Below are 12,788 nucleotides of genomic sequence, written 5' to 3'. Positions count from 1 at the left end.
GGGACTGCTTTATGGGATGAGGGCTGGATTTAAACAGAACCTTCCACAACGAGTAAATTACAGTCCCTAGCAGTCTCTTAAACATGGTAGTCAGTTGAAAACACCTACGACATTCTTTATTCAAAAGCACACTCAATACTCATTGGCTGATCTTCAGCCTTTGAAGGTAAATTTTCAGAACAACCCTGATGCCATTTGAAGCTAAATCTCTTTAAAAAAGTGAATGATCCACCTGGGTATTATTCTTTGAGTCAAAAGCAATGTCTGATGAGAAAATAATGAAATTAGTTTCATCTGTTCTGGAAAAATAGTTGGGAAGGTGATTCCAAAGGAGAATGGCTCAACATCGGAAGAGTAAGTGTACAGTATCCACAAGGAATAAAATAGAAAGATTTGCACTATGTGGGACAAAGTCATTCTTGTCAATTGTCACTCTCGAGAACAGAAACATATTATGGTGCTTTATTGGTCCCCTATGAGCGAGGGAGCTGGACTCCTAAGGGAAGAGTGTTCTGGGAATCCTGGCAGGCAACGGAGGTGGAACGTAGATGCAGCATTGGCCCCTGGGCAAGACTCCCATATCAGAGATAGAGTCCAAACAGAGTTGTGAAAATGTAACACAGTTGCAAGCTGACAATGATCCTAGGCGGAAAATCAGAAACAATTGCATAGAGTATGATTTAAACTACAATAAATATTACACGTGGAAAAATCTGTCTACGTCTGACTGTCTGAGAGAAGGAGACGCCTACAAGATTGCTGAATTTCACAGATATTCCCACCATTGTGCAAACTGGTGGTGGGCCCAGATGCCTGGGAAGATTGGGACAAAGTTGCTGTAGTGTTAACTGACTAGGATCATGCACAGGAGTGAAGGGAGAGGATCGAACCCCAAACCTGGGCAAACGAAGGGTTATATAGACGTTGCTGCACATAAATGGCTGTAGGTATCAGGCTCTTGGCCCTCTGACGTAGGAGAGTTAAAGGTCTTCCCAAATGCTTTCAGTCGTTATTGAAACGTTTCCTTCTGCCCTCGTTGGATCCTGGTGATGAGGGAAGTAACAGAGATCAAGCTGTGGACATCTAGGGTGGATTAAGAACACAGAACGACAGTTCTAGTGTCTTGAACTAAAGCGTCTCATTATTGGGTTGTCATATTCAGAGAAGAAATGCCAAATGCTTAAGTTAACTTGCCTGGAGTTACACTGCAAACCATTAAAAAGAAATTAATTAGAGATGCCCAGAAAATGTGCAGCTATTTCGGTTGATGTTCATCATTTTGAAATGGTACAACTACTAATGGAATTTTGTTTTCACTTTTCTATTCATGTTTGAAGAATGCCTCCAGTTTGAATTCTGTTGACATTTACTCCTTTATCCCTGAGTACTGTAGTGAACACTGTTGGCTTCCTACCAAATAGCCTTACCTCTCCCTTCTTCCTTGCTAGCATAACCCAGGTTTTGTTCAACCTCCGCTGAATTGCAATGTCCTTCCCATACCTAGGTGATGAGTTTTGATTGGACTTTCTAAGCCAAGCATTCCTCTTGGTAAATGCTTGGTTTGACATAAGCAAGTGAAGTAATTCTGGCCAATGAGACTTTAGGGGAAATCTGCTAAAGGCTTCTGAGAAGGATTTCTTCATTCTTAAAAAGGAACATAAGAGAGATACAGATTTGTTTTGAGAATTAAATGAGCTAATATATATATATAAATCACTTAGTACAGTGACTGGTACATAATCAATAACTGACATATAACAACTCTAGAATTGTTAGGTACCGTTGTTGTTTTGTTGCCATTGTTGTTATTGTAAATGTATGACATCCTAGAGTGGCCATGATACCCCAGATATGGTAGAAGATGTTTACACTACATTTCTACCAATGTAGCTAAGACAAACGCTAGCCTACAATGGAGACATATGCCCACTGTAAGAGTTCTGACCAAAGCTGGGAAAAGCAAGCTTTCCAAGAATTTTTGAACTTCAACATGCAGAAGCTAGCTCAGAACTGGCAGGATATAGGAATAGAGCAACAGTATTCATCCCACTGTGGCCATGGAGAGAGCTCTGATACCCCTCAGTAGGAAAGGAATAATCTCCCCGAACTTGTGTTTATTTTTCTTTATTCTCCATTTGCTACCCCACTCCAACTCTCCAAACCAAATCTTTCCCCTTGTATAATTTAGGTATAATATATTGGCCACATGGTAATAACAAGATTACAAGAGCTGAAACCAAAAAATAATATATTCTAGAAAATGAAAACCTTAAATTTAATGCAGAAACATTTCAATTTCCAGATAATTTTTATTTTCATTCACTTATCTCTAATGTGAATATTAATGGAAAGGTTTAGAAATACTGGCATATGCAGGACACAAACATCATTTCCTCTCTGAACTCTTAGGCAAGATATTAAAGTATAACAAGTATGAATATTAAGTATTCTAGTTTTATGTCTCATACATATTTTCCAAAAATTCTACTTAATGTGAATAAAACTCAATGGGCAAAAAGAAACCTTTCAGCACAATAAAATGATATAATGCCACACTACTCCATGACTTGAAAGATAAAACTGATGTTAAAATATTAGCAAATTACATGTACATTTATCTTGGCATTTGTAAATTTGTACCTCTCTTCATTCTTTAACTAAAAAAATTCAGCCTTTCATTAGAGGGATGTCAGGGGTGCTGTTGACAAGGGCCCATTTTCCACTAGGCAGAAGATTGGTCCAGATGATGCTACAAAGGGTCTGAACCTCCATTGCTGTCTAGATACTAGGTGTTAGAATGTTGGCCTGGCACTTTCTCTAGTCTTGTGCAAGGCTTCCCCCCCAACTGTGCCTCAGTTTCTACTTCTGATGCTGAACCTGAAGTTCTCTTCCAGATCTAAGACCTAAAAATTCTCTTCACAAACTGTGGCAGAGACAAATACCATGTGTTCACATAGTTTCATTTTTCTCCAGGGCACACAGGAAGACTACCTTTTCCAGCCCACCCTTATATAAAGACAGGACCACATGACCCAGTTCTGGTCAATGGAGTGTGGTGGAAGTGATATACACCACTTCCAAGCCTGGCCCCTAAATCCTGCCATGCAATCTTCCACATTCTCCCTATCTCCCCCATCTGTATGGGTGGAAGTGAAATAATCCAAGATGATGGAACAAGCCCAATTTCCAAGTTCATGGCTGGAGATTGCCCGAGAGAGCTTCCTCACCAGGAACAGCCACATCAGATTTTATGCAAGTGAAAAATAAACCCACATGAAGTTGAGGTCCCACAAGTTCCAGGTGGTATGCTACTGCCAAAATAAGTATTAGCTTGACTAATACAAATGCATAGACATACATAATACACAAAGTCAGATCTACTGTCACAAATACTGACAGCAAAAGCTTGAACACTGGTCAGAGTACCTCCCTTGGCTGGAATTGTGGATATCATTAAATCCAACAAGGCTCTGGGAGAAGATAAAGGTAAGGTGACAGCACAGATGAAAAAAAGCAGCTGGTGCTTCACAACGGATCTATCAAGAAATTTTAAAATGCTTTCTACATTGTAAATCTTATAAATCCTAACGAAAGTGAATATGATTCTACCATTTTCGACTTTAAAACTATATATCCTTGGGTTGAATAATGCACATTGTCAACTTAACAACTTACATGGGTATCAAATCATCACTGTGTACATCTCAAACTTACACAATGTTACATGTCAAATATCTCTCAATAAAATTAGAAAAATACAATGGAGATTGTCTGAAAATACAAACTACAATCCAAACATGGGTTTTGCATGTATGTATACGTTTCTAATAGATCATGGGCTTAAAAATTGTATGCTCTGACAAAATTTCCCACAAATATATTTTCAGAGGTATTATTTTGTACAAAGGGATGTCAGAATATTAGGTTTTTGTGACCTTCCTGCTTTTCATGATTTTTAAATACAAGATTCTTCCTTAAAGGTATTTAGACATACTGTTTTATATCATTTATAACCATTACGAATATTAAAGTTTACAAAATAACTTTTAAACAACACTTTATAATCTCAATGTTTATACAACAAGAAAAGGAAATAATTTAGGAACAAAGTTGACTAGTATCCGTTGTATATAATAATCTTCCAACTACTCACAGAATAACCCTCAAAAATGAACTAAGTCCAAAGCTGGGGGATGAGTAAATGGGGATTTATTATACTCTCTCTCTACTTTTGTGCATATTTGAACATTTTTTGAAAAGTTTTTAAAAGGTGTGGGGCAGAATACAGGCCCCACAAGGATGTCCACGTCCTAATTCCCAGTACCTGTGAAAATGTTAGGTTACATGACAAGAGGGAAATAAGGTTGTACATGGAATTAAGGTTGCTGAGCACCTGATCTTGAGATGGGGAGATCATCCTGGATCATTTGAATAGTTTCAGTGTAATCACAAAGGGCCCTGTGAGTACAATAGAGCAGCAGGAGAGTGAGACTCAAGGAAGGAGATGTGGTGCTAGAAGCAGGGACATAATGCTTCAACGTGAGAATGATCTGACCACATATTGCTTTGAAGATGTAGTAAGATTTAGGAAGGGGCCACGAGCCAAGGAATGCAGGTAGCCTCTAGAAGCAGGAAAAGGCAAGGAAATGGATTCTGTGCCAGCACCTCCAAAAGGAATGCAGCCCTGCTAACACCTTTATTTTAGCCCACTAAAACCCATTTCACACTTCTGTCCTACAGAACTGTAAGATAATGTTTTGTGCTGTTTAAGCCACTAAGTTTGTTGCAAATGTGTCACATCAGCAACGGGAAACTAATACAGGGAGAACCCTGTCCTCCCCACTTCCTCCCTCCCACTTGTGGAGGGGAATGGTAAGCAGAATAATGGCCCTCCAAAGATGTTCATGTTCTAATCCCAGAAACTGTGAATATGTTATGTTACAAAGCAAGAGGGAGTTAAGATTCTTTAATCAACTGACCTTGCGATGGGGCGATTCTCCTGGATTATCTGGATGGGCCCAGTGTTGTCATAATAGTCCTTAAAAGTGGAAAACAGAGGCAAAAGAAAGGTCCGAATCAGCGAGATTTGATGTTGCTGTGCTGCTGGCTTTGAAAGTGGAGGAAAGGTCCATGAACCAAGGAACGCGGGTGGCCCCTAGAAGCTGGAAAGGGCAAGGAAACGGATTCTCCTCTAGGGCCATCAGAAGGAACACAGCCCTGCAGACATCTCGATTTTAGCCCAGTAAGATCTATTTCAGACTTTGGCTTTCTGTAAGATAATACGTTTGTGTTGTTTTAAACAACCTAGTTTGTAGTAATTTGTTATGGCACATTAGAAAACTAATACAGAAAACATTCTTGTTTAATATCTCTCTGTGCTTAACTCTGTGGCAGTCACTTACGGAGATGCCAAAGTGGTTTGGTCCCTGCCTTTGCGTTGCTTACCAACTGCTTGAGGAGACAAGGCTTACACAAGGAATGCTTAGGGGGCAATAAAAGATGACGGAGAGCAAGAGCTAAAGTGAGGGATACAGAGGTTAAGTGCTCCTGGAATTCTGACCAGATAAACAGACATAAATCACTGGGCCTGGCTTGCTCCTAACGAAGAGTTCTGTAGGTACAGGAGGATGGCATTGGAGAGCTGCTGACACAGTTGGGTTATCTGTCATTGTACTGTGCTGCAGGCTGGCATGTTACAGATGAGATGCCTGGGCATCTGAAGGGAGCCTGAGGTGATGTGTGGCTCTCATCTCAGCACTGATGTGCTGTCATCAGAAAAGAATCATGGAGCACAGCAACAAAAATAATCCATTAGCCCATACTCTCCTGGCCTCCTTAAGAAACACTTCCAGCCCAAAAATATCCCACCCAAATGTGTTGCCACACCTCCTTGTAGAGTTCAGCTGTATCATCCCTCATTCCAGTCCACCCCTCCTTGTTCTCAAACGAACTGATACTCCCATTTACCTTCTCTAAGCTCCTACAATTTGTCTCAGCTGAGGGGAATTTAGCCATGGGAACTTGAGCGACTTCACCTTTCTATGCCTTGGGTTCCTAATCTGCAAAATGTGAATAATAGCACCTATCCTATAGGGTAGTTGGCTGTGTGGATTAAATAAGATACATTAAGTAAAGAGCTTAGTAAGTGCCTGGTAAGTCTTCAATCAAAGTGCAGTATGATTCTTATCATTCACTGGTACCGGATGTTCTTTGACCATAAATTGAGCGACCATATGTCCAGTTTCCATGGGACAGCCAAGGTGTGCTCCTGCTGTCCCAGATTAGTTATTAACAGCATCCCTTTTTACTCACAAAAATGACCTAAAATGGCACCTTAATCATAAGGAACAAGGCAGGAGGCCAATTGTTAGAATTCAGTTATCAGATCAGTATCAATAGAAAAGCTGATTTACAGTAAAACGTCAGGCTCAGGGCTTCATTCTTCCCCGCCAAAGGACTGGGATTGGTGCTAGAGCCAGTGAGGAGACAGTCCCTGGAATAGGCCAAGGGTCTAGAAAAGGCTATGGACTGAAGACTTCAGAGAGATGTTAAATTTCTCTTCTCCTTGAGCAATTTCTTCTTCATCCTCCCTAATCCAGGGAGAAAGTAGGGATTAGAAAGAGCCAACTCTGCTGCCACTTGATTATTTCCAGCAGGCATTTTCATCTGTCTCCCTAGAAAGAACAAAGTCAAATCCTTTTGATATGGAATTGCCTGGATGCTTTAAAGCTCCAGAGCTGTGATTATGGTCTAAAAATAGCTCTTGACATAAAACGAAGATTAAAGATTCAGGTGAGTTTCAAGATGGGTTCTCCTTAGTTCTAAGGAAGTTAAAACCAGGGTTAGACCCAAAGAAAACTTATTCCAGGGGTCAGATAAGGAGTTGTAGCCTAGCATTTCTTCTTCCTCATAGCTTTTCCTTTAGAATGAGCTCTTTCAATCTTTACATTCATGATTTTATATGTATATGGAGACAGCTATATCTATCTATCTATCATCTATCTATCTATCTATCTATCTATATATATATAGAAAGAGAGAGAGAGAGAGAGAGAGAGGACTGTCTATAGGTATTGACATGGAAGAACATCTATATCCATGCAGCATTGCAGAAAATAAGTGTAAAAACTAAAAATAAAAATACGGAATATGTGTCTGTGTATGCTTAGCAAAGAATCTGAAAGAATATCTCTAGAGAGCGAAATAAGGGGGTTGGTCGGAGGTGGGTAAATTTTACATTTTACTGCATAGTCAATGTGCTTCTGTATCATTTTACTTTTTTAACAATAAGCATGTGTTAGTTTTGTACTTAAAAAAGTAATGCCAAAATGTTAGCACTTTGATTTTTAAGCATAACTAGGTTTCAAGAGCATGAGATATCCCTTTTAAAGCTATGTATTAATAGACAAGATGGTTGGACCAGAAGACCAAGGTTTTAATTTGACATTATATGTTAGCTGGAGGCCAAATAACTAAGAGGAAATAAATAGCACCTTGAAAGCATGACAGCCCCACCTCATAACGTCCATACTCAGAAAACTCATTCCTTTCTCAAAACATACAGAATTGTGGCAGGCAGAGTTCTAAAATACCCCCTTGATGTATAAACCCTGGATAATCCTTTCCCCTTGAATGTGATCAGGACCTGTAAAGATGATGTGATTTCGCTTACGTGAGTATGTTAGTATGTTATGTATATGGCAAAGGTGAAGGGATTTTGCAGATTTTAGTAAGGTCCCTATTAAGTTGCCTTTAAGTTAATCAAAAGGAAGGTTTTTCTGGATAGGCCTGACCTAATCAGGTGAGCCCTTTAAAACTGGGATGAGAGTCCAGAGACAGGAGTAGCAGCAGCTGATACTCTTCTGTTGACCTTGAATAAGAAAAGTGCCATGCCATGTAGGGGGCCATCTGACAGGAAAGGGCAGGCAGACTCTAAATGGCAGGCAGACTGGGGCTGAGGGCCTTGGTTCTACAGCCTCAAGAAATTGAATTCTGCCAGTAATCAACAAGCTTAGAAGAGGATCCCTAGCTTCAGATGAGACTGCAGCCCTGGCTGACACCTTGATTGCACACTGGTGAGACCCTGAGCAGATTTCCCTAAGCCTTGCCTGGACTCCTGACCCATGTAAACGGTGAGATAATAAAATGTGTCTTGTTTTAAGTTGCTAATTTTGTGGCAGTTTGCCACAGAGCTGTAGAAACTAATACTGGAATTAAGCCCAGTTCCCTGCCTGGTATTCAAGACCAGCCTCTACTTTTTATTTTGGCAAAACTGTCTTTTACTGCTCCTTGTTCTAGCCCAAGACAACTCTTGATGTAAGGACTCATAAATATGTAGTCACCCTCCACATGCTTGCTCATATCATTACCCCAGGAAAAGATGGCACAGAGGAATGGTTAAATGCATAGATAGTGAATAAGCGCCACCCACCAGAAAGTTCTGCGATGATGGAATTGTTCTCTGTCTGTGCTCCACTGCAGTAGCCATTGGCTACACGTGGCTATTGAACACTTGAAATGAGTTTAGAGCAACTGAGGAACTGAATTTTAATTCTATTTAATTCTAATGCATTTAACTTTACATAGCCACCAGTGGCTACCAGATTGCACAGCGCAGTTCTAGAGTTAGGCCATGTAGGTCCAACTCCCAGCTCCACTACTTAGCTGTATGACCTTGCACAAGTTCCTTCACCTCTCTGTGCCTCAGTTTTCTAATAATTTGATTTACTTCATAGGGTGGTTGTGAGCATTAAATGAGTTACTGCTTGTGAAATCTCAAAATAGAGCATTGTATATAGTAAGCATTATATATGTTTGTCAAATGAGTAAGTAGATTCTACTACCCTTTTTTCCCATCTCAATCCTACCTATTTAATTTTTAAATCCTGGAGATTCCCCCCCTTACATGAAACCTTTGGACAATTTCAAATCACACAACACTTATTGGCTATCAAATTAACTTGGCCCCTAATTGCATACTACCTTGAATTCTTACTGAAAGTATTTGTGGGTGTATTTTCTGTCTTTTTCCAAGACTGAACAGTCCTCAAGGAAATTACTATATCACATATGTCTCTTTGGATCCCTCATAGTGCCAAATATCCATCAGTTTATCAAAAATACATGATAAATATTTGTTGACATTTGTATAAAGTCTTGAATTAGACATGGAGGAGGCAGAGACAATAACCATAGATACTGCTAACACATTTCTAAGGTAGCTAAGGTGTCACAAGACTCAAGTACCATAGCATCTTAAAAAACATATTGCCAGGGGTCTAGATGTCAAGACCTGAGAAGAGGAGGAAGTTAGAATCCTTGGCGGAGAAGTTTGTAAAGAAAAGAATGGCAATGAACCTCAGAAGGAATTAGTACCCAGATAGTACATAAATACTCCCTCAGACCAATCCCAGCCCATAATACACCCAGAGAAGGTGGGATCATCATGTGCATTGGGCTCAGGGGGCTTCTCAGAAGACAGAGATCCAGCCTCCCTCCCTGGAAATTAGGGGCAGGCAGTCCAAGGAGGCTTTGGCCCTTCAGATCCTGGGATGCTGACTTTGCTGTAAACTCCTATAAAATTCACAATACTCATTAGAAACCAGTGCTCTTGGAATCTAGAATCTAATCTCAAAATCTGACACCTGGCCTGCTTCATTCCTGCCTTATGCTCAGCATGATAGCCTCCTGTCCTGATCCTGCCCAGACTTCTCTTTGGGATCATGCCTCAATCTGCCAAGTCATTTGAATCTGCTTCACCTCCTGCCTAAGAACAAGACTTTGGTTCGATTTCTGTAGGCCCCGTGCCCCCACCAACTCTCTATATGACCGCACCTCTACTTTAAGCTCTGGCCATAATATGACTGATTGTGTCTCCAGGCAGCCTGATCACCTCTCTCTCCCACCTGAATCCTCATCGACTTGGCAGCCTACAGTGCTGCCTTATGCTGGACACACACCTCCAGAGGCTCCCTAAGAAAGTCTTTAAGGCCGAGTTAGAAAGTACTGTGGGCAGGAAAGTGATAAGGACACTATAGCCACCCCTTTCCCCAATCGTACCAAGTCACTAGCTCACTTGTGTGCCACTGTGAATATGACAAAGTGACAAAAGGTCCCTCCAGGAGCACACTTAAATTCACACTTTTTTGTAATCAACCAACTCTGTTTGGTGAATAGCTATAAATATTTCTTCTAATTTGGGGAAAGGCCAATCAACTTTTACTGCCAGGCATTTTCACTTACACTTGAGTCCATTTCCACAAGTAATCTTTAACGATCTGGTTGGTTAAGGAAGAAAAAAGAAGAAATAAGTGTTAAACCCTCCATAGTAAAACAGTAGTAAAGCAGTAAAAAAAAAAAAGTTAAGAGAAGCAGCAGACTCAGCAACTGTAATATTGCTCACCATTAAGAGCTCCTCTGAGTTTATTATCCATTACTAATGTAGCTTTTTATTTTTGCTGCATTTTTTCATTAGTAAGTCTGCATACAGTATGCTGTGATAGCAACAAACACTCACTCTACTCATTCTAGAACATGGCAATAAAATTTGAGTCATGCAGCTTATTAGTAAATATCAGTAATTTTCAGTCATTTAATACTAGAATATTAAACACAATATACTCATTGTTATTTTGCATCATGATTCAAAACAAAGTATACAATTATAAAAAAAATAAAGTTTAGTTGAACTTCAAGCTGTAAAGACACTTTTATTACGTATTTTAAGCATGATTATTATTTTTACAAACTCTGGAATTGCAGAAATATTTCCTGGAAATGAATCCTATTGATCAGTAATTCGTGAAAGTTGTAATCTATCAAAATATCACCAATTCATATTAACTGCAAGGAAGACCAGTATGAACCACTGAAAAAAATGTAAAGAAAAATACTTTCATTACAAGAATATAGAATAAAACAAATTTCCAGTTACAATATTTCTATGCATTTGCCTCTTCTGGTAAGAAGATAATGCTGCCTTTCCGGTGTTATGAGCAACAGATGAGGTCATATGTATCAAGTGCCTTACATAGGGACTAGAATAGTGTAGACATTCAATAGACATAGCAGTTGTACGATTATGGAACCCCAGTGCTCAAAGTTTTCTAGCCTTCTAGGAATTACCTTTCTTGAACATCCAAATAAAGTAACTTGAGACCTCATCCTAGATGACCACGTGTAACAGAGTCCTGTGTATTTCAAATGGTTCCTGGGGAGTATGAATCTATCGCCTCTGCTTGTTCCTTGTGACATTTGGCTCCAAACTGCCGCCTCCAGTTTCTCTGGATCACTGCCGACTTTAGTCCTTCTAGTTACCAGTAAGCCAAACCAGTCTAGTTCTCAAAAACCTGTCTGAATACCGAAACAGAGCCCATACCTCCCCTCCGCAAGGCAGTGCTAACGCAAATCTGAAACCAGGTAGTAGTGGTGAACACATTGTGCTGGAAACTTGAGATTTCATAAGAAGATTACAATGTGGAAAAGGAAAATTTAGCTCAGTATCAGACATTGTTGCTCCCCAGATCCATAGGAGACACCCCAACATGGAGGGTCTCCAGCAGGAAAACTGCCAGAGTTTCTTCTCTCATCATCTCTCTCTCCCCACTTCCAAGGCTCTTCAGCTTTTGTCCCAGGGCGTGCCAGAGGAGACAGAAAATCCCTAGATATCCATGAGAGCTTAGATTCCCATCCTATCCCACCATCCCCTGACAAAAGCAAACTTTTGCATTATCAGAATAAGTTAGCATATATACTCTGAATTAATTACACTTAGATTACTTCCAATATCAAAGGACAAAGAATAAGTACTTAGCTTACTTCTGCATGTCAATAAAGCTCACAATTAATCCCTTCCAGAAAAAAGAGAAAGACTACCTCCTCTCAAGGCACACTACTACTTTCACTCTTCCAGCCCCAGGAAACAAATTTCCTGCAATGTTTGCAAAGCAGTTTTATCCCTGCTGCCAGTCATCAAGGAATCAGAAATGTTGAGGTTCAGTCTTGGACCACCTCACTACAATGTAAGTAACATTAATAAGGTCTTGCCAGACTATTTTAGTAAATGGATTTTAAAAAATCATTTAAAATTAGTACTTTAACTGTTTCTATGTAAATAGGAAGCTGCCAACTTTCAATTAAAAAGCAGTTGGTTTCTAAAGTAAGCCAACAATTACCCTGCAGATTTGTTGAGAGATTTTTTTAGGTAGCACAAAGATAAACTTCAGCCTAGCCTGCATTCAAATGATCAAAAAAAATTCCAATTAATGAGCTTTTGCCCAACTGTAAAGACAGGCTTCATTTCTTACTAATGCTCGTTCAACAATCCAGAGTGATTGTATTTAGATATGGTCACAGGGTTCTCTAACAGACAAAGATCTAATACAGTCTTAAGCTTATTCTGTTGTCTTGTAGAAGGAAAAAATTAGGGCCTGAGAGTGAGTTGCTCAGGTTTTAACAGCTATTAAGCGGCTCCTGTGCCAGTGGGTATAGATATTTATTCTTAAATGGCAAGATACTTAGGATGGTATTGATTTAGCTAAATATATCTGTTTGGATTAGTATCACCTGAATATAGAAGTTTAATTCTCACATTAAAAAAACCCCAAAGGTAAAAAATTGAGGGCTGGTATGATGGTTCCACATGGTTCTTGGGGACCTAAGCACCTTCTGTGAATCTGTTCCACCACCCTAGAGGGTAACCTTGGTCTTTATTGTCCAAACTGACTGTAGGAACAGAATCAAAGTAGGGCAGAACAAAGGGATTCACTCCCTTTTAAGGAGATTTCCCA

This window comes from Equus quagga, chromosome 10, assembly GCF_021613505.1.
Source record: "Equus quagga isolate Etosha38 chromosome 10, UCLA_HA_Equagga_1.0, whole genome shotgun sequence".
NCBI classification, from domain to species: Eukaryota; Metazoa; Chordata; class Mammalia; order Perissodactyla; family Equidae; genus Equus; species Equus quagga.
The sequence above is the reverse complement of the archived record's forward strand: the minus strand, read 5'-3'. Positions refer to the sequence as shown.